Raw genomic sequence first — 23300 nt, 5'->3', positions numbered from 1 at the left:
AGCAGTGAATCAGGCCTCCAGCAGCAGATAAGAGCTTCCGCCAACTTTCCTCTGATAAAGACGACTCCTGTTTATTTACATTTAAATAACACTCGTCCTCTCTCTCATCCCTCCATCCGTCATCCTCCCTTCCCTCTCTCTCATCCCTTCCCTCTCTCTCATCCCTTCCCTCTCTCTCATCCCTTCCCTCTCTCTCCTCCCTTCCCTCTCTCTCCTCCCTTCCTTCTCTCTCCTCCCTTCCCTCTCTCTCCTCCCTTCCCTCTCTCTCCTCCCTCCATCCGTCATCCTCCCTTCCCTCTCTCTCCTCCCTTCCCTCTCTCTCCTCCCACAGCTGCGTCTTCATCCACCTCTCCTCCATCTTTCTCCTCTCTACGTTTATTTCATCATCTCTCCTCATCCACTCCATTCATGTTCAGTGTCAGTGAATGGAACTGTATGTGAATCAAGAGTCAAGGAAGTGAAGTGTCAGTAAAGTCACGGGCATCAATGAAATGTCAGTGAAGTGTAAGTGAAATGAAGTGTTGATGAATTGGACCTTCACTGAAGTGTCAGTAAAGTGGAATATCAGTGAAGTGGAATTTTAGTGAATTGAAGTGTCAGTGAAGTGCAGAGTCAGTGAATTGAAGTGTCAGTGAAGTGAAGTATCAGTGAAGTGTCAGTGAAGTGAAGTGTCAGTGAATTGAAATGTCAGTGAATTGAAGTGTCAGTGAAATGAAGTGTCAGTGAAGTGAAGTGTCAGTGAATTGAAGTGTCAGTGAAGTGAAGTGTCAGTGAAGTGAAGTGTCAGTGAATTGAAGTGTCAGTGAATTGAAGTGTCAGTGAATTGAAGTGTCAGTGAATTGAAATGTCAGTGAAGTGAAGTGTCAGTGAAGTGAAGAGTCAGTGGAGTGAAGTGTCAGTGAAGTGTCAGTGAATTGAAATGTCAGTGAATTGAAGTGTCAGTGAAATGAAGTGTCAGTGAAGTGAAGTGTCAGTGAATTGAAGTGTCAGTGAAGTGAAGTGTCAGTGGAGTGAAGTTTCAGTGAATTGAAGTGTCAGTGGATTGAAGTGTCAGTGAATTGAAGTGTCAGTGGATTGAAATGTCAGTGAAGTGAAGTGTCAGTGAAGTGAAGAGTCAGTGGAGTGAAGTGTCAGTGAATTGAAGTGTCAGTGGATTGAAGTGTCAGTGAAGTGAAGAGTCAGTGGAGTGAAGTGTCAGTGAATTGAAGTGTCAGTGAAGTGAAGAGTCAGTGAAGAGAAGTGTCAGTGAATTGATGTGTCAGTGAATTGAAGTGTCAGTGGATTGAAGTGTCAGTGAATTGAAGTGTCAGTGAATTGAAATGTCAGTGAAGTGAAGTGTCAGTGAAGTGAAGAGTCAGTGGAGTGAAGTGTCAGTGAATTGAAGTGTCAGTGGATTGAAGTGTCAGTGAAGTGAAGAGTCAGTGGAGTGAAGTGTCAGTGAATTGAAGTGTCAGTGAAGTGAAGAGTCAGTGAAGAGAAGTGTCAGTGGATTGAAGTGTCAGTGAATTGAAGTGTCAGTGAATTGAAATGTCAGTGAAGTGAAGTGTCAGTGAAGTGAAGAGTCAGTGGATTGAAGTGTCAGTGAAGTGAGGAGTCAGTGGAGTGAAGTGTCAGTGAATTGAAGTGTCAGTGAAGTGAAGAGTCAGTGAAGAGAAGTGTCAGTGAATTGATGTGTCAGTGAAGTGAAGTGAAGTGAAGTGAAGTGAAGTGAAGTGTCAGTAAATGTAGAGACGTAAATACTGTGGCTGCTGTAAATGGATCTATTGGCTTATTTAAAATGAAATTTGTGAACAGATGGAAGGATGATGAACGGATGGACAGAAACAGACGGATGGAAGGATGAAGATCTGTGTTTTTGATGAAGACGGAGGGAAAATGGGGGAAAGAAGGAGAAAAGGGAAGTCAGAAAAAAAGTGGTGGAAAGAGTTAGAGAACAAAATAGGGGAAAGTCAAGCTGAAAAAGAGATGGATGTGAAATGAAAATTTAAATCTGGAGAGAAGTCTGAGCGGTTAAAGTTAGACAGAAGGAGACGAGAGCGAGGTGGAAAGAGAGAGATCGAAGGATGAAGAGATAAATGGACTGAGAAAGACGCAGGGAGAAAGAAAAGAAAAGAAGATTATGGAACGTGAGCGGGAGGGAGAGAGCGGCGGCAGAGCGAGCGAGACAGACAGACAGAAAGAGACTCTCTCTGGTGTCAAATGAAGAGATAAGAAACTAACCCTCCCTCCATCCCTCCATCTCTCTGTTTCGCTCCACAGAGAAAATGAGTGGGAATTCCACCGGGAGGCCTTAATCCATACTCTCTCTCTCTCCCTCTTTCTCTGCCTCTCCCTGCCTCGCTCGTCCTCTCTGTGAGAGTGAATCTCTCTATCTGAAATGATGTGCTGTCATCGCTGTCACACTCACTGGTCCGACTGGAGCAATGAACTCCCAGTTACTGGTGAGACTGGTTTGATGCTGTTGAGTCAGACGTCCTCAGTCTCTGCTGTTTTACAGATAGAAAGATACACAACACTTTACTTTTTATATGTTTAATTGTCAAGTGATGTTCACACATGGCTGATCTGCTGCTGGTCTGACACATTTCAGAGGGAGATTAACGTTTGGAGAGAAGCACATTAAACATTTTTATTCCTCTGTGACGGCGACAGTCAGAGCAGCAGCCATTTTGTTTTCAGGTTGTCTGTCCGTCCGTCCGTCCCGTTCTCCCGGACACGATACCTCAGTACCTTAATGGAACTTCGGAAAGATTTTGGGGGTCAAAGGGGAAGGTCACGGTGACCTCACAAACCTCGGTTTTGGACGTCGGACAGGTCGGACTCAAACCATAATAAAGGTTTTAATGTGAAGGCAGGTTAGGTGCTCAGGGAGTTAAAGTACAGGGGTCCTACAGGTGGGCGTGGCAAAGCTGGCACGCTCCTACAGGTTGTATTATTGTTACCATGACGATTACACGGCTTGTATCTGAGGGTAGGAACAGTCGGCCATCTTGTTCGGCCGCTCCTGTGACGGCTCGCCATTTGACTCGACTTACGAACCTCCCTGGCAGTTGGCGGTTCGATCCCTGGCTCCACCTGACACCCTGGCAAGACGCCCAACCCCAGGTGGCCTCGCTTGTAAATGAGTGAATGAACAGTGAGCCATCAGTTCAGTGAAGTTATTATTACCAGTCAAACCAGAGCAGCTGAGGTACTGGTGGAACTGGGATTGTTTGAATGTGAAATGATCACATGATCCAGAGCTGCAGCTCCTCGTTTCTGAAGAGAGTTTAATCTTCACGCTGCTGCACATCGTCCTCCATGTTTCTCTCTCCCTCTTTCATTTCTGGTCACATCTCTTCTTTTCATGGATCGAAGTCCAAAACTCTCTCTGAATAAAAGACGAACCCGAGCGGCTGAATTGAACCTTGTTGGACAAACTGGAGAGTCAGAATTGAAAGTGACTGGTTCAAATGGGCTGAATGGTTGAACTGAAGTGGCAGCGAGACTTTCCATCTCTCAGCGCCTCTGGCATTTCCTCCGGAGGGCCTGGCTCAGGAGAGGCACTGTGTGTGTGTGTGTGTGTGTGTGTGTGTGTGTGTGTGTGTGTGTGTGTGTGTGTGTGTGTGTGTGTGTGTGTGTGTGTACATATATGGGTGTATGTGTGTGTGTGTGTGTGTCGCTGCTGGCAGGGACAGTAGAGCAGAGCTGGGCATACATCCCCTCTCTGTCACCCAGTTTATAAAGCAGCACAGAACAGTATAAACCAGTCTGTGTGTTATTAATGGGCTCACTTACTTTTTACTGTAAATGATGAATAATGGCTCCTGCTGTGGAAGTACAGTGTGGAGGAGGGAGAGCTGCTGGATCAGCTCTGAGCAGACACACTTTAAAGAAGAAAAATAGCTGGAATAAACGTGATATCCAAATGTTTTCAGCAGCTGTATCTGTTTGCTGTGAGGAGCTGGTGTCTGTGCTGCTGTGTACGTCTGTTAGCCGGACAATTAAACTCACAGGGGAGGAAACCGGGAGAATATGCTGATATGGTTTCGGCGATGACGCTGATGTGGTTGTTTCCAGCTGCGGTTGAGTTCTAGCCACAACACGATTGGCTGTGTTCATTTGAGGTGGAAAATTTCACCACCTGGGACAAAGTTAGCTGGTGATGGAAAAATCAAACCAGAGGTCACTTCCTTCCTCTCACCCCACATTTTCATTTTCAAGCGGCGGTTTCAAACGTAAACAATCTCCGTTCAGACTGTCACACCTGAAGACACACACATCCTCAGCAGTCACCTACACTGAGCATGTGCGAGCCGGTGTAAAACAGGAAGTACATTGTCTCCTCTGAATGTAAGTGAACAACAGCTGCTAGCAAAGACAACAAGGTCAGTGATCATCATGTTGTTTTCACCACTGGTAGTCCAGGCTGATGACAGCCAATCAGGAGAGACTGGCTGTGACCTCATCGTTTACAGACGTCTCAGTTTCTGTCCAGACTACAACACAACCCCTGAGTTTTCAAAATCAAACGCAACCCCAGAGTTTTCAAAATAAAACGCAACCCCAGAGTTTTCAAAATAAAACGCAAACCCAGTGTTTTCAAAATAAAACGCAAGAGTTTTCAAAATAAAACGCAAACCCAGAGCTTTCAAAATAAAACACCACCTCAGTGTTTTCAAAATAAAACACCACCTCAGTGTTTTCAAAATAAAACACAACCCCAGAGGTTTAAAAATAAAATACCACCTCAGAATTTTCAGAATAAAACACAAACCCAGATTTTTCAAAATAAAACACAACCCTAAAGTTTTCAAAATAAAACACAACCCTAAAGTTTTCAAAATAAAACACAACCTCAGAGTTGGTACCAAACCTGGCAGCCTCGCCATGACGACAAGACTCAACAAGAAGCAGTTTTTTGTTTCAATATTGATGAAAACAAACAAGAGTAAACATGTTAATCAGTGAACTTTTGAGCGGCCCCCCCCCCGGTTCCACTCTTTATGCTAAGCTAAGCTAACCACGCCCTGACTGCACCTGCACACTCAACACACAGACACTAACATCAATCTCAACGTCTCCCTGAAAACAGATTAGCATCTTTAGCATCTTCACCTGCGCCACTGCAGCTGTCGGTCGACCTCACACTGTCCACCAGAACCATACAGAACCATATACGTCTGAATGAACCCATCCCCCACATATGTAGCATCGCAGCTGTATAGACTGACTGAATGGTGCAGGTCTGTTAGTGCAGAGAGAGGAGAGAGACAGAAGCAGCACATTCACCCAAGCTAACCTCTCTCTACCTCTCTCTCTCTGTAGATTAAAGGAACAAAGCAGACAGCGTCTCTCCAGAGAGCGGGCCACTTCAGGGCCAGCCCCCCTGGCTGTTTTAACACACACACACACACACACGCACACACACGCACACACACACACACACACACACACGCACACACACGCACACACACACACACACACACACACACACACACACACACACTTTCTCTCTGTCTCACACTGAGCAGTGACTCCTGAGCAGAGGAATTCCCATGCTGTCATGGGAAAAACCGTCACCGCTCTGTTGTGTGTGTTTCTGTGATCCTTTTTGTGTGTGTGAGTGTGTGTGTGTGTGTGTGTGGTGTGTGTGTGTGTGTGTGTGTGTGTGTGTGTGTGTGTGTGTGTGTGTACATATATGGGTGTATGTGTGTGTGTGTGTGTGTCGCTGCTGGCAGGGACAGTAGAGCAGAGCTGGGCATACATCCCCTCTCTGTCACCCAGTTTATAAAGCAGCACAGAACAGTATAAACCAGTCTGTGTGTTATTAATGGGCTCACTTACTTTTTACTGTAAATGATGAATAATGGCTCCTGCTGTGGAAGTACAGTGTGGAGGAGGGAGAGCTGCTGGATCAGCTCTGAGCAGACACACTTTAAAGAAGAAAAATAGCTGGAATAAACGTGATATCCAAATGTTTTCAGCAGCTGTATCTGTTTGCTGTGAGGAGCTGGTGTCTGTGCTGCTGTGTACGTCTGTTAGCCGGACAATTAAACTCACAGGGGAGGAAACCGGGAGAATATGCTGATATGGTTTCGGCGATGACGCTGATGTGGTTGTTTCCAGCTGCGGTTGAGTTCTAGCCACAACACGATTGGCTGTGTTCATTTGAGGTGGAAAATTTCACCACCTGGGACAAAGTTAGCTGGTGATGGAAAAATCAAACCAGAGGTCACTTCCTTCCTCTCACCCCACATTTTCATTTTCAAGCGGCGGTTTCAAACGTAAACAATCTCCGTTCAGACTGTCACACCTGAAGACACACACATACCTCAGCAGTCACCTACACTGAGCATGTGCGAGCCGGTGTAAACAGGAAGTACATTGTCTCCTCTGAATGTAAGTGAACAACAGCTGCTAGCAAAGACAACAAGGTCAGTGATCATCATGTTGTTTTCACCACTGGTAGTCCAGGCTGATGACAGCCAATCAGGAGAGACTGGCTGTGACCTCATCGTTTACAGACGTCTCAGTTTCTGTCCAGACTACAACACAACCCCTGAGTTTTCAAAATAAAACGCAACCCCAGAGTTTTCAAAATAAAACGCAAACCCAGTGTTTTCAAAATAAAACGCAACCCCAGAGTTTTCAAAATAAAACGCAAGAGTTTTCAAAATAAAACGCAAACCCAGAGCTTTCAAAATAAAACACCACCTCAGTGTTTTCAAAATAAAACACCACCTCAGTGTTTTCAAAATAAAACACAACCCCAGAGGTTTAAAAATAAAACACAAACCCAGATTTTTCAAAATAAAACACAACCCTAAAGTTTTCAAAATAAAACACAACCCTAAAGTTTTCAAAATAAAACACAACCTCAGAGTTTGGTACCAAACCTGGCAGCCTCGCCATGACGACAAGACTCAACAAGAAGCAGTTTTTTGTTTCAATATTGATGAAAACAAACAAGATTAAGCCCCCCCCCGGTTCCACTCTTTATGCTAAGCTAAGCTAACCACGCCCTGACTGCACCTGCACACTCAACACACAGACACTAACATCAATCTCAACGTCTCCCTGAAAACAGATTAGCATCTTTAGCATCTTCACCTGCGCCACTGCAGCTGTCGGTCGACCTCACACTGTCCACCAGAACCATACAGAACCATATACGTCTGAATGAACCCATCCCCCACATATGTAGCATCGCAGCTGTATAGACTGACTGAATGGTGCAGGTCTGTTAGTGCAGAGAGAGGAGAGAGACAGAAGCAGCACATTCACCCAAGCTAACCTCTCTCTACCTCTCTCTCTCTGTAGATTAAAGGAACAAAGCAGACAGCGTCTCTCCAGAGAGCGGGCCACTTCAGGGCCAGCCCCCCTGGCTGTTTTAACACACACACACACACACACACACGCACACACACACACACACCACACACACACACACACACACACACACACACACACACACACACACACTTTCTCTCTGTCTCACACTGAGCAGTGACTCCTGAGCAGAGGAATTCCCATGCTGTCATGGGAAAAACCGTCACCGCTCTGTTGTGTGTGTTTCTGTGATCCTTTTTGTGTGTGTGAGTGTGTGTGTGTGTGTGTGTGTGTGTGTGTGTGTGTGTGTGTGTTCTAGCCTGGTGAGAAAGTAAGTGTTGTGTGTCCAGCAGGACTCTCTCTTCACAGTGTCGGCTTGTTTTGTTCATTACTATGTGGAGAGGAGGAGCTACAGACGTCAGGGGGCGGGAACACGATGTGTGACACGTCGATCATGATATTTCTTATCTTGGTGTTTAAATTTTCTTCTATTGCTGAAATCTGATGACACGACCCCTCAGTGTCCAGTTTGTGAAAACAGACCCCTGATTGGTGGATGAACTCTTACAGCTCCTCCAGTGTAAAGGTGTGTGTCCATGTGTAGTGTGATTATAGATCAGCTCTAGCTTCTATATTAATACTGTGAAAGTATCAAAGCCTCAGTCCACAGAGAAATGCACACAGCCTGTATTCAGAAACTGAGCCTTAAAACCAGCCGTCAGGACTTCTGGAACTTTGTGATGTCACAACAAAGCAGTCACCAAGCCCCGCCCACCTGGACCCACCATCCAAACCTTGCAGGATTTGGTTTCTCTGAGTGTTTTTACCTGAAATCTGCTTTATTTTTATTGGATCACTCAGAAAACAGTCAGCCAATCAGAAGAGAGAAAACACCTGCTCACTATGTTTGTTTTATCAGAGAAGCAGGAGGAAGTAGAGCATTTGTTGGGGACTATTTTCAGTGGCGGATTAATCCACATGTGGTGTGTAGTGGTTTCTTCAGGCGACTTGTTTGTCATAATGAGACGATAAAATAATGTTTTTTCAATTGTGCGATAAACAGTTTTTTATTCAGCTTTTCTTTGACAGCTTGGACTGAACTGACACACACACACACACACACACACACACACACACACTTCACCCCACTGTCCCTCCGTCCCCGCCCCTCGAGGCCCCCACTTGTCCTCTGTCTCTTTGTCCTTTAGGCGTCTAATTGGGTGCCTGTTTAGAAAAGGAAAGGTGTTAAGTAGGGGGAATTCCCATAATGCTCTTTTGCTGGGAGAGGGGACAATGGGGACTAATTGGTTCCTATTAGCAGATGGGGGGGGGGGCACTTAAGGCATATAGAGGGAAGAGAAGCATTATGGGTAGATGGTGTAAGTGTGTAGGAATGACTAAACAAGATGTGAGTGTTTTTGTATCGTACTGTTTTCTTGTGGGAATGACTGAAACAAGGTGTGTGTGTGTGTGTGTGTGTGTGTCGTGGGAATGTGTGTGTGTGTGAGAGAGTGTGTGTGTGTGTGTGTGTGTGTGTGTGTGTGTGTGTGTGTGTGTCGTGGGAATGTGTGTGTGTGTGAGAGAGTGTGTGTGTGTGTGTGTCGTGGGAATGTGTGTGTGTGTGTCTGTGTGTGTGTGTGTGTGTGTGTGTGTGTGTGTGTGTCTGTGTGTGTGTGTGTGTGTGTGTCGTGGGAATGTGTGTGTGTGTGTGAGAGAGTGTGTGTGTTTTGTAATGACCCCAACAGTCTGTGTTTGTGTGTGAATATTGTTTGTGTTTTTGCACAATCAGAGAAACGAGTCAGACGTTCTCTGTATGTGTTTGATTATATCATCGGACTCAAGGACGAACTGATTAGACTTTGGTGGTCAAAGGTCAAAGGTCAAGGTCACAGTGACCTCACAAAGCAGCAGTTACTGATGACTTCACACAGATGGTTCATACTCTCTCTGCCTCTGGATAAACAGGGATGCAACCTGGAACTAGTCTGAGCGGCGGAGGGATACGACCACGCGGAGGTGAATCTATCTGACATATTCTTAGTTTCTTTTGTTTGTTTGGTTTTTCAGAAATGCAGGAAGTCAGGATCCATTAGTTACTAAACCCAAAATCAACACTTGAAGAAACTCAAGGAACCTGGAGACGAAGACAAGAGGAAAGATAAATAAGAAAACAGACGAGAAGTTGCAGGTTGTTTGGTGAAGGAGTCAGAGTTCAGAATGTTTCACACACATTTTTCTTGCCGTCAGACTGATGTTCTTCTGTTTCGCAGCCTGGGCCTTCACATTAGGCCAATTTAATTAGGAGCCTTTCAACAGAAACTAATTAGCCAGCCACGCTAGCCGAGCTGAATGAGGGGCGAGGGGAGGCGATTGAAGTTCTGCTACCCAAGGAGAGCATTGTTTAACGGTTTGATTCCCACTTTTCTTATTTTTTTTAATACAAAACAGACTAATGGAATTTGAGGGAGCTGGTTTGCTTCAAAAGACTTTGGGTTTGGGCGGGAGGGAGCGACGGCTGCCGAAGAACCGTCTCACAAGGCTCCGTTTGCATTCCTTGGTTTTTAATTAAGAAGCTCGCGGGCTCCGACATGACTGATCGTCCTCTGTGATAGTCTTATGTGGTAAAGATATTTCATTTGTGTTCACAACTCATCTGTTTAATTGGCTCCCACTCAGGAAAGGGTGCAGGGCCATGATGAGATGTGAGGGGACTTTCACCAGAACTCATGATCCGGTGGAGCCGCGTACTCGTGTTGTGTTGGACCAGCGCCTAATAGGAAAGTTGGCTCGGCTGAAAGTTGACAGCTGGATGTTTGAGAGCAGGTGTGTCGCTGGGATGGTGAAACACTTTTATTTACATGCATCTGTTTTTTTAGGCGCATTAGTGATGTGGCTTTACAGAGGGGAGTGTGTGTGTGTGTGTGTGTGTGTGTGTGTGTGTGTGTGTGTGTCGGTCCAACGCTGTGAAATCTCAACAGCTCTTGAATGAATTACAGCTCGCTGTCGAACTTTGGACAAGCTGCAAAACCTTCACATCAGACGATCCGACAGTCACGCTTAACGAGTTTTATAAAACTCAATATGATGAAAATTATTTCATGTGGTGGAAAATATCAAGATAATCTGTTTCACCGGTTCCCAACCTTTCCCACTGACGGCCCAGGGCAAATCACGCCTCCTTAGATCGATCAAACATTGGCTTATCACAGTTATAGTCTTTAATAATTACCAATTAATGATTATTTTCACTAAAATTGTTCTGTTGAAATTGTTGTTAAATAGTTTTGCAGATGATTTCACGGCCCGCAGGTTTGGAGCCACTGTTCTCTGTCACCAGGTATCGACCCCGGCCTAGCGGCTAGCCATGCTAGTTAGTCCAGTTCATTCACAGCATGGATGTTGTCCGTCTGTTATTCTGTGCTGGACGACAGTAAAACGGCCTTTTGTTTAAATTAAAAAAAGTTTTTCTTTTTGGGGCATTTTTGCCTTTTTTTTTTTTTTTTTAACATTTTATTTATTGAATTTTCAAAAACACAGAGCAGCTGAGAAAACGCAGCATAAAACATCTAAGATAATGAGAGAGAGAAATAATATAAAATAAAATCAGTAAAAAAAAAAAAAAAATCAATAAATCAATAAATAAATAATAAATAACATGTTAAAATAACCCTTTAAGGCCGGTCGCCCCGACCCACCAGACAGGAGCCACGACACAGCTACAGAAACAAAGGCACCAGACGAGCCACAAACATGTAAATTAATAATAAATCAAATTCAATAGATAAAAAGGAGGTGAACATGTAGTGAGGATAATCAACATACATTATATATACAGCCTTTATTCTGATAGATTAGTGAGAGAGAGAGAGAGAGAGAGAGAGAGACAGAGGGGAGGACATGCAGCAAAGGGTCGGACTCTAACCCACGGCCGCTGCGTGGTGTGTTCTGTCAGATTGTCCTTCCTGACCGTCGCCTCTCAGGTTCCCGCTCTGCGGACTCACTGAGGCGCTGTGCTGGAGCTTGTTGGCGTGGCGTGGCGTGGCGTGGCGTGGCGTGGCGTGGCGTGGAGTCCAGACGTCGCCGCACAAACAAACAGAACGAACTGATTCACATTCAGCCGACAGCAGCTGATTCTCAGCCTCCTGCAGGTTTTAACATCTCACAGCTCAGACTCTCAGAAACACACTCCAAAATGTAATATAACATAATCACTTAATCATTGGTATGATACACACGTGTGCGCACACACACACACACAAACACAGAGATACACGTGCACACACACACACGTATACATTCAGAAATACACGTGCACACACCTCTCACTCGTTGCCCCTACTTCTACTTGTGCCACCTAACCTCTCAGCGCAATAACAAGCTTGTTTCTCTCTCACACACACACACACACACACACACACACACACACACACACACACACACACACGCAGACCCGTCGGTGTGATTAGCTTTGGCAGCACAAGGCCATCCAGCGCTCTCAGATATAACTGCTTCTCTTTGATAAACATGAGAGCTCACTCAGACACACCACTGTCTGCAGCTACCATCTGACTGAGAATCACACACACACACACACTAACACACACACTCTCTGACTGAAGCTGTGCACACACACACACACACTCAGGAGCGCACAAGCCTTCGGTCAGCAGCGTACAATATCTGGGAGTTTGTGCAGCCTGGAGAATATTTGATATGTAGATAAGTCTTAAAAAGGGTGAGATTTGCATACTGGGCTCCTGTTGCACACGGCTCAGAGCCGCATGTGGTAGGTACATTTTTAATCAGCGAGTGGAGAAAAAATTAATTTGTTTTTGGTGGGAGGAGGAGGAGGAGGAGGAGGAGGAGGAGAGACGATGCTCCTCTTCGTTCCATTAGCAGCATTTTGTCAAAACAGTTGAGCTGGATTCAGACAGACTGCGAAACTGTGTGTGTGTGTGTGTGTGTGTGTGTGTGTGTGTGTGTGTGTGTGTGTGTGTGTGTGTGTGTGTTGTACACGCAGCCTTGTGTGTTTAAGCATCATATTACTTTCCTGCAGCTAGCATTTATTAAACGAAACCTCTTCAATTAAACGTGTGTTTTGTCGCCTCATTAAACCGACACCTTGTTGTTTCAAGAAAAGACGACTTTACATTTTTTTAATTTAAGTAAATTGTTTTTACCTGTTTCAATTTGTTTTTTTATTATTTGGTTCTATCCGTGTTTGTGTAATCTTGTTTTGAATTCATGTCTGCTCTTGTTTGTTTTATTGGCATTTGTATTACACTTCTTTTCTTTTTGTCTGGGAGCCTTTTTTTTTTAACTTTGGAAATTGTCTGAGAAATTGACTTTGTGATTGTCGATCGTCTCCGTCTGTCGCGCGATGACTCAACGTTTCACAAAACTTATTTCATCCTTTACTTTCTGACACAGTTTTGTAAAGTTGTGGTTCTGTGCAGATGCTGCAGGGCCCCGAAGACAGAGAGGGAATCGAACTCTCAACCGCGGAGGTGTTAGCGCGTTGCTACATGATCTACATGATGTAAATAATATAACAGTGTCAGATCAGAAGCAGATCCTCCTTTATTACAGAATTATAAAGATATTCATACATGTACACAGGCACATGTAAAACATATTACATCTTATTATTATAAGGACGTTATACATCATATATTATCTATTTACCAGGTATTAAAAATATCCCCAGTAGCTGATCAGAGCTGAATGATCCTATCAATGTTCAATAATGTGCAAATTAATTTGTATTAACTCCAGTTTCTGTTGTTCTGACCGTCAGGCACAGTCACAAATGAATCTTGTTCATACATTGATAGAATAAATTAAATGATGCAGTAATTGTTGATGAAGATTCACGTTGTTACTTTTTTTAAGTTTGGTGTTTTCTGTAAATTTAATGAGATAAAACATTATTGATATTCTTCAGATCATATTCATGTACTGTATAATCACAGCACACAGTCGTGGTGTTTTAGTTATTGAAGCTACAGATATATAATGACAATATAAACTACGTATTTACAAATATACAAACATACATTCAAAACAGTGGAAAAGTAAATAAATGGATGGATAAATGGAAATAAATGAATAATTAAAAAATAAAGGAAAGAGTGAAGCACTCAGACAAAGCCTTCAGGGAGCAGACGGGTCAGGGTCTCCAGAGTCTCCAGGATCCTGTCCCATGTGTTTGAGACCATGAGACCACATGTGGACTGTGGTGACCTGCAGACCACCACTAAAATACGCCTCTTATTCCGTGTCTGACTCCGCCCCTAACTCCCAACTAATCCAAAAATAGTGAAAGAGGAGGGGCCTGTGTGGAGCTGAGACTTTGGTGCATGTCGGTTTGTCATGTGAACAGGTGAGTTATATAAACAGGTGAAGGACGAAATTAGCTCTAGAGACCAGAACAGTTTCTGTACCAGGCTGTAAACATGTTTATTTCTGCTGTAAAGTTGGACATTTTAACATGGGAGTCTATGGGGACTGACTCACTGTTGGAGCCAGACTCTAGTGGTCGTTAGAGGAACTGCAGCTCCTGGTTCTTCTTCATGTTTCAGCCTCGGAGGTTGATGCTTAGTATAAACATAGCTTTATACATTAAAGTATGTTTATATGGGAGCATAGGTATATATATATATATTTATATGTATATTTTAAATTCCTCCATATGTGGCTCAGCCTGTCAGAAAGCTGCGGTTCAGGTTCTTCCTGGTTAAAGCGCAGCTGCAACTGAGCGTCCTCGCTCCCGTCCGTCTGCTGTGTGAGCGGCTGCAGGTTTCAGCGGCCGAGCGCCTGCTCTCTTTATTACAGCTGACAGTTTGTTTACGTCCGCTTTGAAGCGTTTATTTTTACAGCGTTTTACAGCTTCCCTCGGCCTCCTCCTCGCCTCACTCCTCTGACCTCGAGCTGCCTGCCGCTTGTTTAGACATTAAACAGATTCAGACCCTCGGTGCTGTTACAGAGGAGCAGGGCCGGGAATCATCTGGAAAATTACCATACAAGCCTTGATACCGGCACATTTAAAGTGACACTGATACCAAAGCAGAGCTTCATTTGAATATCAGTCATGTAAGTGGAGGTAGTTTATCACCAGACACATCGGTCTGACCTGAACCAGCATCCTCTACACAGATATTCACGTTCACAAATGTCTTGTTGAAGTTTTAAACACAGTCAAAGTTCATTTTTTAATTTGGAAACAGCAGCAGAAAACAATCATACCACAAGGTCTCTTTAGGATCTGTTCTGGAGCTTTGGATCACATCACATGGTCTTCATCAGAAAGAAAATCAATGGAAATCGGTAATTTCTGTGTAAACTCCATCTGCTTATGAAGATCATGGGATGTAACTGAAAGCTCCAGAAAAGCTATATTTCCATATGTAGTTCAGAGGTGCCTCACACGGATTTATAGACGTTTGAATGTTATTTAAACGTTTTATCTTCCAGGGAATGTCGAACAAAAGAGGAAGAGGATGTTGAGTTGCATTATGGGAAATGTAGGAGGGTTTTTCTTTCAAATGAAAATGATCCATCCAGACTGACACACCTGAAAACACACGTCACATGACCATTCACCGCATTGAACGTGTTTTAAAACCAGGAAGTAGTCTTGTGGTCGGAGCAATAATCTGCAGCACCAGGTCTTCAGGTGTGACTGTGAGCTGGTTCAGCTCTCATACTGTTACCTGGTCCAAACGGAATGAGTTCCCATTATTAAGGCAGATCTGTAAGTTATATAATGTTGGTTATTGATCCATTGGAGAAGACTAATACAAGCAATGCGACATCAGTTTCCAGGGTCTCGTTCAGTGTCTCCAGAAAGTCGGATTGATGAGGTATGAGGGATGTTTTCCCGCCTCTCTCTGAGTAACTTTCAGCTGAACTAAAGCTAAAGTTATTATTATCGTTCGATGAAGCGGGGGCACTGTGGGGATTTTAACTCCCTCCTTCCCCTTTAAAGGAAAGCGACAGATTGAGGCAGAAGATCTTAAAGGGACGCCGAGCGTTGGCGGCGTTCCCCACCGCTGTAAGGCAAACTCTCCACCTGGTGAGTCTGCAGCAGCACTCGCAACGTGATAGGAGTGTGTGAGTGTGTGAGTGTGTGTGTGTGTGTGTGTGTGTGTGTGTGTTGAACAGTGTAGATTAATTGCAAAGAAGCACTTCTGGACTGACGTCGGCTCGTGTGTGAATCGCAGTTTTGGAACAGATGTAGAGAGCGACTGTGGGAGAGTGAAGAGAGGTGTGTGTGCAGCCGTTTGAAGCCTCTCCGGTGGCGGAGGGTGTCCTAGTTTCAGGACGACGTGCTCCCACCACTTTAGGAAAACATTTATACATCAGCTCTTGTGACGTTCTCTCGGTTGCGTGGTTTAGCTTTAGTTTTACTCCGAGTCGCTGTGAAGCGATGCAGGGATCAGTTCTCTCCTCCGAGTCTTTCCACACACTTCTGTTGCCTCTGAGCCTGTTCATGGAGGTAATACAGCTACTGAGGTTTTAATACAGCTGTCTCTGATCGGAGCAGGTGGTGGAGACCAAAGCAGAGCTGAAAGGACTTATATTCCTCAGGGTGAGACAAACACCTGTCCAATCAGATGACCACGTCTCCCTGTGTGCTGATAATATATCAGAGGTGTGTGTCTATCTGACGGATCATCTGCTCCCTCAGTGAACGCAGGTTTAAAACTTGCTTTAGCGTGAAAGAACCAGACCTTTGAGTTGAGAGCTGAGTGACAGTAACGAGGACTGAGGACTGGACTTTGTCCCGGCTGCTGAAGCCTCAACACTGAACCTGGTTTGACACGTCAAAGCAGAAACCTTCAAAATTCTTGACTTTTACTTTTCTTAATTTACTTGAAACTGAAATTTCTTATAAGGACTTGAGGCTGGACTTGAGATTTCCCTTAATTGGACTTGGACTTGATATTTGACTCAGACTTTCACTGATTCACTTGAGACTTGTCTCGCCCTCAAGGACTTCAGAGTTGTTTCCATAAAACATGAGTCTTGATTTTTACTTTTCTCAGTTAACTTAGCTCTTAGCTAACTCTGAGACTTATTCTGACTGATTTATTTTAGACCCGATTTTCCCTCCAGGACTTGAAACTTCTTACCTTTGAGGATTTGAGACTTGATCTGAGTCTTTCTTTGACAGTATTTTAGACCTGACACACAGCTTTACTTTACTTCTCTTGACAAGACCTGAGACATGACTTGATAATACTTGTACAGACATTACAGTCGACTTGAGACTTGACTTTCCCTCAAAGACTTTGGACACGTACTGTGAACACTTGACTTGAGCTCTGATCATAAAGCTTTGCCCTGTACTGTAAGTTAAACTGGGCCACCCCCAGTTTAACTTACAGTACAGGGCGATCTGACCCAAAGATCACATGACAATCTTTTTGGGTAGAATGGTAATCCATCATGTGATCACTTGATTAGTTGTGTGTGTGGTTGCCTGGATACAAAGCCTGTCACTCTGCATCCTCTTTTTATCCTCGATTTTATTTTGAAAGTCCACATCTTCGTACCTCTTCGACGCTTCTCTCGGAGGTTTGTCCGCTCGCCGCTAATCTTTGCTGACAATGATGTCTTCTGTTCACAAACCCTGTCACAACCGCTAACCAGCTAGTTCAGGGTGAACAATGGGTTGGTTAGCAGCAGTTTGGCTTCTTAAATTCAACATCTAAATATAGAAACTTTTGACGCGTTCTGATGTGTGCGTTAAGATGGTCGTTACACCAACGCCATCCCTGTGGAGATATTCCTAATCTGAACAGCAAAGGTCAGAGCACTCTGATAATCAGACACAGAAATGTTAACCTGTCATGATTCAGATGTTAATGAGCGTTGAGGCGGTTGAGTTCTCGGGTGTCGAACATCAGTTGAGATGAAGTGAACATTAACCGGAGGCTTTGGAGTGTAAATGGACATTTGTTATGCGGTTTAATCTCTCGCTGGTCTCCATGATGCCGCTGAGTTTCCTCCAGCCGAGCCTGTCAGAACGTTTCACCCTGACAGCCTGACAGTCTGTTTGAGGGGAAAAGCACACACAATCGCAATCCACATGACTACAGTTTTCACCGCAGGGGTCTGAGTAAATGTGTGCATGTGCGTACGCTTAAGCAAGAGAGTGTTTGAGAGTGTGCATGGGGCGAACGAGAGGGGGTACGAGTAAGTGTGTGTGTGTGTGTGTGTGTGTGTGTGTGTGTGTGTGTGTGTGTGTGTGTGTGTGAGATGACAGCTCACAGCATTGATCAGAAGATAAACCGGCAGCCTTTCTGCTCCATTGTGGCACGTAATGGTTATGGGAGCATCAAAACACACACACACACACACATAGTTTTGCTCAAAGCCAGACTGATATATCTGCGATGTTCGTGTGGCTAAACTCACAAAGGCGCTCGGGATTAAATCTTTATAACACTGACAGTCTTCAACTTTTTTTCCCCTGCCTGAGATCTGCATTCGAATCAATGAGTTTCATCTCTGTCAGTCTGAAAAGTGTGACAGCTTTTCTTTCAAAATGATTAATAGCAGCAAATCAAAACTAATATTGGTACTTTTTCAGGGGGGGAGGGGCTTGAAGACCTCCGTGGACAGGCTGGATTCACATAAGTTAGACGGTCTGAATGATACATGTCAGATGTATACCCAGAGTTTTGAATCCTCTTCAGATGAAGTATTTTCTCTTCTCTGGGGGTTTGGCAGAAGACCGATGATCAAACACTGCAGCATATTGTATCACGTAGAGTCGTGTCAAAAACAGTGCTGTACTCTGGTTCTGGTTGGATGGTGGTCAGAATCCCTTTGAATGGATTAAACTGCAGCCTTAATGTTACATAAAGAGATAATGAGCTACAAATGTGGGCTGAAACTTATGAAGCAGGATGGATGCTTAGATCTCAACATGGTTATAGTCAACAGTTTATTAAAGCTTTATTAAAGGTCCATGTAGTATATATGGTAGATGTCCAAGAGAAACTTCAGTTCCTCTTGAAACGATGAAAACGTTGCGACACGTCATGAAATTTTCATTTTTCTTCTCAGGAAATTTGTAATTTAAAAAAAAAAAAAAAGAAAGCTAATTAAGCTGCAATTCTCTCAAACATCCATGAGAGATGGACTATGAGATTTGGTCAAGACTGGATTTTAAAGCTCCTCCAGTGTAAAGGTGTGTGTCCATGTGTAGTGTGATTATAGATCAGCTCTAGCTTCTATATTAATACTGTGAAAGTATCAAAGCCTCAGTCCACAGAGAAATGCACACAGCCTGTATTCAGAAACTGAGCCTTAAAACCAGCCGTCAGGACTTCTGGAACTTTGTGATGTCACAACAAAGCAGTCACCAAGCCCCGCCCACCTGGACCCACCATCCAAACCCTGCAGGATTTGGTTTCTCTGAGTGTTTTTACCTGAAACTGCTTTATTTTTATTGGATCACTCAGAAAACAGTCAGCCAATCAGAAGAGAGGCTCAGAGCCTCCTCTCTTCTGATTGGCTCACCGACCTGTTGTTACTAGAGCTGCAGAGAGAAGCCTGAGAGAGGAGATGTAAAACTACACTGAGATGGTTTTTATATCTTCTGATGGATCAACACTTCAAATAAAACACAGAAGAAGCAGAAAAGATGGAGCTTTAATCCACAGGTAACCATAGCAACAATACTGATACTTCAGGCTCTGTTAACAGTTAACTGACTGGTGAAACTAACCTACCCATGGGTTAAACTTCCTACAAACTATATACAGGTTTATTTTTTAGTTATGTTACAGAGTTGAACTCAGTCACATTCAGATCAGTGTTACACATGTTCATACAAATACACTGAGAAACTTTAACACACTTTCCTTCAGTGGTATTCATTCAGTCATTTGTGAGAGTAGACTCTGGTAATAACTTCACTGAGGAAGACTCCCTCCACAGTAGACACACACACACACACACACACACACACACACACACACACACACACACACACACACACACACTCAACTTCTCTGCTCTCAGCCACAAAGCAGCCGTGACAGAAATTGGGCAGCAGGTTAATAACTACTGCCCATCCTCACAGCGCCCAGGGCCACACACACACACACACACACACACACACACACACACACACACACACACACACACACACACACACACACACAGTCACACGCAGTCACAGACAGCATGTCCAGGTACTGCAGATGATAAAGTGTTAGGTCTTGGTATTAAGTCAGTGTGTGTCAAGGATGTCCAGCTCTGCTCTATTTCCTCTGCATGCTATTAGATTAAGAAACTGCCACACACACACACACACACCACACACACACACACACACACACACACACACACACACACACACACACTGAAAACTGCTTCACTCCTGCTTCTCTTGTTGGCTTTCCTTCCCCATCTTTCCACCTCTTAGCGTTCATAATATTTGAATTCCTAAAACATTCAGTTGGACATTAATATTATATGATCATATGAAACTGAAGGGAAGTCACTGAGGTCAGAGGTCAGAGGTCATCACTGCAGTCACAGTAATTGTGCAGTGGAAGCATAAAGTAGTAATAGTAGTACTATATTAGTATCACTGTAGAATATATTATTACTTTTCTGTTTCTGTTTTCTTTTAAATTTTAGCTGAAGATGTTTCAAAACACATAATCATGATTTTCAGTCACTCCCAGAATGCTTTGGGCTTTTTCACTTTAATCCCCCCACTCACACATATGACGTCAAACACTGGGAATGTGACAGGACCTTCAAAAAGCACCTGGGTCAGGAGAGGAGAGGAGAAGAGGTGAGGAGAGGAGGGGAGGAGGTGTGTGTTGTGAGGACTTGGAGGAGAGTTTGTTGATTCATGGGTTTATGCATCAAGGTGTAAAGCGGCTCAGTGTTGTGGGTAAACAGGTGAGTACGGAGAGCGTACGTCTTCCAGTCAGTGCCGCTTTGAGTAATGACACACATTAGAAAGAAGAAGGAGAGGGGGAGAAAGAAAACGACCACATGAGGACACAAAAATACTGCACAACAGTCCACCTGCAGCACTGCTACTGGGGACTACTTTCAGAGGCGGATTAATCCTCAATACCACTTAATTTTAACCCCTTATTAATCCACGTCTAAGTATATTGTTGTTTTGTGGGTTTGAGGCTGTTGGTAAAGCACAACCTCAGTTATCTGATCCTTCTTTTGCTTAAGGTGGTATGTACTGCAGGTCGTTGTTAAGGTGTACCACAGCCTGTGCTAATGTGTGGATGTCTGGGTGGTTGTGAATCCGTGCGGTTCTGATACCAACTTGCTGTTAAGGTGGTAACAGGTTTGACTTGCTGAGAGAAAAGAGGCCTTTAGAAAAGTGAATTCTACCTTTGTTAAGGTGGATGTGAGACGTACACAGACATAATCCCTTCAGTCTTGTCTAACCAGTTAGTTAAGGCGGAGTTTGAAGTTCTGTTAAAAGGTGAATTAAGCCTTTGAAATAATCATTTGTAGCATTGTTAAGGTGGAATTTATCTGTCTATGAAAGTAGATGTACCACCTTTAGGATAATGTGGAATATAAGTCTTTGTTAAGGTGGAAATGACTTTCTAGTCAAGGCTTCTCTTACCGACCTGCTTTCAGCCCACCTGTTTTAAACCTGATTTGCCACATTTGCATATGTTAGTGTAATAAGCTCATAACAGAAGAACTGTGCGGCCAAAATGCACTTATGAGACCTCATTTGAAAGTTAATGTATTGTAGTCTCTGAAAATGTGCTTGTTTTGCACGTGACTACAACCCAACCTAAACTACATCATCTCATACGTGGAATTCTTTTGTATTTTATAGTCATTACCTGTAAAAAAAAAAAAAAAAGTCATATTACATAACTACCAGCAGGATTTACTTTATACAGGAACAATAAGAAAGATCCAAAAACACTTGTCCTGTGTAAGGCCTAATAGTTTAGTTTAGTAGGCCTTAATTCTTCATTTCACTGGCGCTCATAAACCTCTCAGAAATGTGCTTTAATAATACGATATGATAGAAAACATACTGAAGCATTTTGATGCCTAAGAAACCAGAGCGGATCCCTGTCTGTCATGTACAGCTCAGGCTTCAGGCTCTCAGCTGTTTACACACCTCCCACTGCCTATTGGTCTTCGCTCTGAAGTGCCCACCCCCCAGGTTTGCTCTGATTGGTCAGGGGAGACGTCTATCTACGACCTAGCGTCATGTTAGAAAGGCTGTGAAAAAAACAGGCTTTTTCCGACGGAGAGCCACGTCATTACGTCTTATGCTCGGTAACGCTCGCTGTTTTCCCCTGACGCCCCGGAAGTGAAATCTGCGCCGATCGTTACAGGGAGGCCGCCATTTTGTAGTCAGAAAGCCAACAAACAATAACAGTCCCGCCAAAACAGCGGCAGACCCGCCAAAACAGCCGCACGAAGACTCACGAAGACCCGCGAAGACCCGCGAACACAGCCGCACGAAGACCCGCGAAGACCCGCGAACACAGCCGCAGAAGGAGCCCGGGAGAGAGAGAGAGAGATGGGGAGCAGAAGTGAGGGAGGAGCAGCTGGTCTCCTTTGGACTTCTCATGACAATATTCACAACCTGGAATACTTTTCTGAGGAACCCTTGTGATTCCTGTGATCCCTGGACCTACGGACTAAAGGAATACAGATAATGGAGGAATGGCGGGAGAGTCGTAGTTCTTCAGGGCTAAAAGGTAGGCAGTCTCTACCCTCTGCTGCTACATGATGCCGGTACATATTAATAAATCATATTTGTGTGCTTAAAGTTAGCGCGAAATGAACAGAATATTTGCGTGGTAGAGACTCTAACGATCTAACTTCTGTATTGACAAACATGTATTACTCCTTCAGAACATGATCAGAACCCGTTACTGTGTCGTGACCGGGCCGGCGGGCCGGGTGAGGTTTTAAGGTGGTATTTGACTTTCTGATAAGAGAGAAATGGGCCTTTAGAAAATAAATTCAAGCTTTGTTTACTTTTGGTAAAGTAGATATAAGGACTTTTTTCTTCAGGGTAGAAAATAGATGCTTGTTAATGTGCATCAAGCCATGTTAAGGTGGAATGTCTGTTACCCACCTGTTGTTAAGGTGGTATTTGACTTTCTGGCCTTCACAAAAGTAAATTCAAGCTTTGTTAAGGAGGATTTTTGGTAAACTGCAATCTACATCTGCAAAGAGGGAACATGTGGCCTTCTAGTCTTTTATTTAAGGTGGACTGTAGGTCCTTGTTAAGGCTTGTTTACAAATCTGCTTTTAGAGTGATATTTTAGGTTTTGTTAAAGGAGACATTTGACTTTATTAAGGTGGATTTGAAACCCTTAAAGTAAAGTAGATACAAAGACTTCTTGAATCTTGTATTTTCTACATATTTGATATATTTATTTATACATTATGATTTATTATTTGTTTTATTTTTTATACAGATGTATGCTTGACCTCAAGGCCTCTTTGAGGGTCTGGGGGATATTCCTACAAAAAACAAACACTTGTAATCATATATTTCTATATACTTGTATCCTGAATAAAACAAAACAGTAAATGAAAGGACTTCTAGTCTTCTACTTAAGGTGGACTGTAGATCTTTGTCAAGACTCTTTTACAAACCTGCTGTCAGGGTTATTTTGTAGTTGTTGTTAAGGGGGAAATTTGACTTTGTAAAGGTGGATTTGAAACTCGTAAAGTAGATATAAGGACTTTTTTGGTCAGGGCAGGAAATAGATGTTTGTTAATGTGCAACAAAGGCAGCGTTAAGGTGGAATGTCTGTCTCTGGTGTTACTGACACGTTGTTAAGGTGGTAATAAAAATGAACAAAGTCAGATTTAACACTGGTAATGTGTATTTTAGGCCTCTGGTAAAGTAGAATCTTGCCTATTTAAGGTGGAATTAAGCCTTGTTTTGAGATGAAAACACTTTTTTGTGAGGAGAAGAAAACACAGAGGAGGTAGTTTCA

At 43.6% G+C, this 23300-nt stretch overlaps 1 protein-coding gene across 4 annotated transcripts in view; it reads left to right on the top strand.

Moving 5' to 3' along the window:
- LOC130180094 (neuronal PAS domain-containing protein 3) overlaps positions 1-23300 on the top strand; it is a 283412-nt gene that overhangs the window by 26627 nt on the left and 233485 nt on the right. The window contains exon 1 of one of the 4 annotated variants that reach the window (XM_056393437.1): positions 21067-22043. The exons of the other annotated variants lie outside the window; for them this stretch is intronic. The gene's annotated coding sequence lies outside the window, so the exon portion shown is untranslated. Of the gene's footprint in view, positions 1-21066; positions 22044-23300 lie in introns of those variants that run through there. 4 annotated transcript variants of the gene reach the window in all.

This window comes from Seriola aureovittata, chromosome 13, assembly GCF_021018895.1.
Source record: "Seriola aureovittata isolate HTS-2021-v1 ecotype China chromosome 13, ASM2101889v1, whole genome shotgun sequence".
NCBI classification, from domain to species: domain Eukaryota; kingdom Metazoa; phylum Chordata; class Actinopteri; order Carangiformes; family Carangidae; genus Seriola; species Seriola aureovittata.
This window is presented reverse-complemented; position numbering and strand designations above follow the sequence as displayed.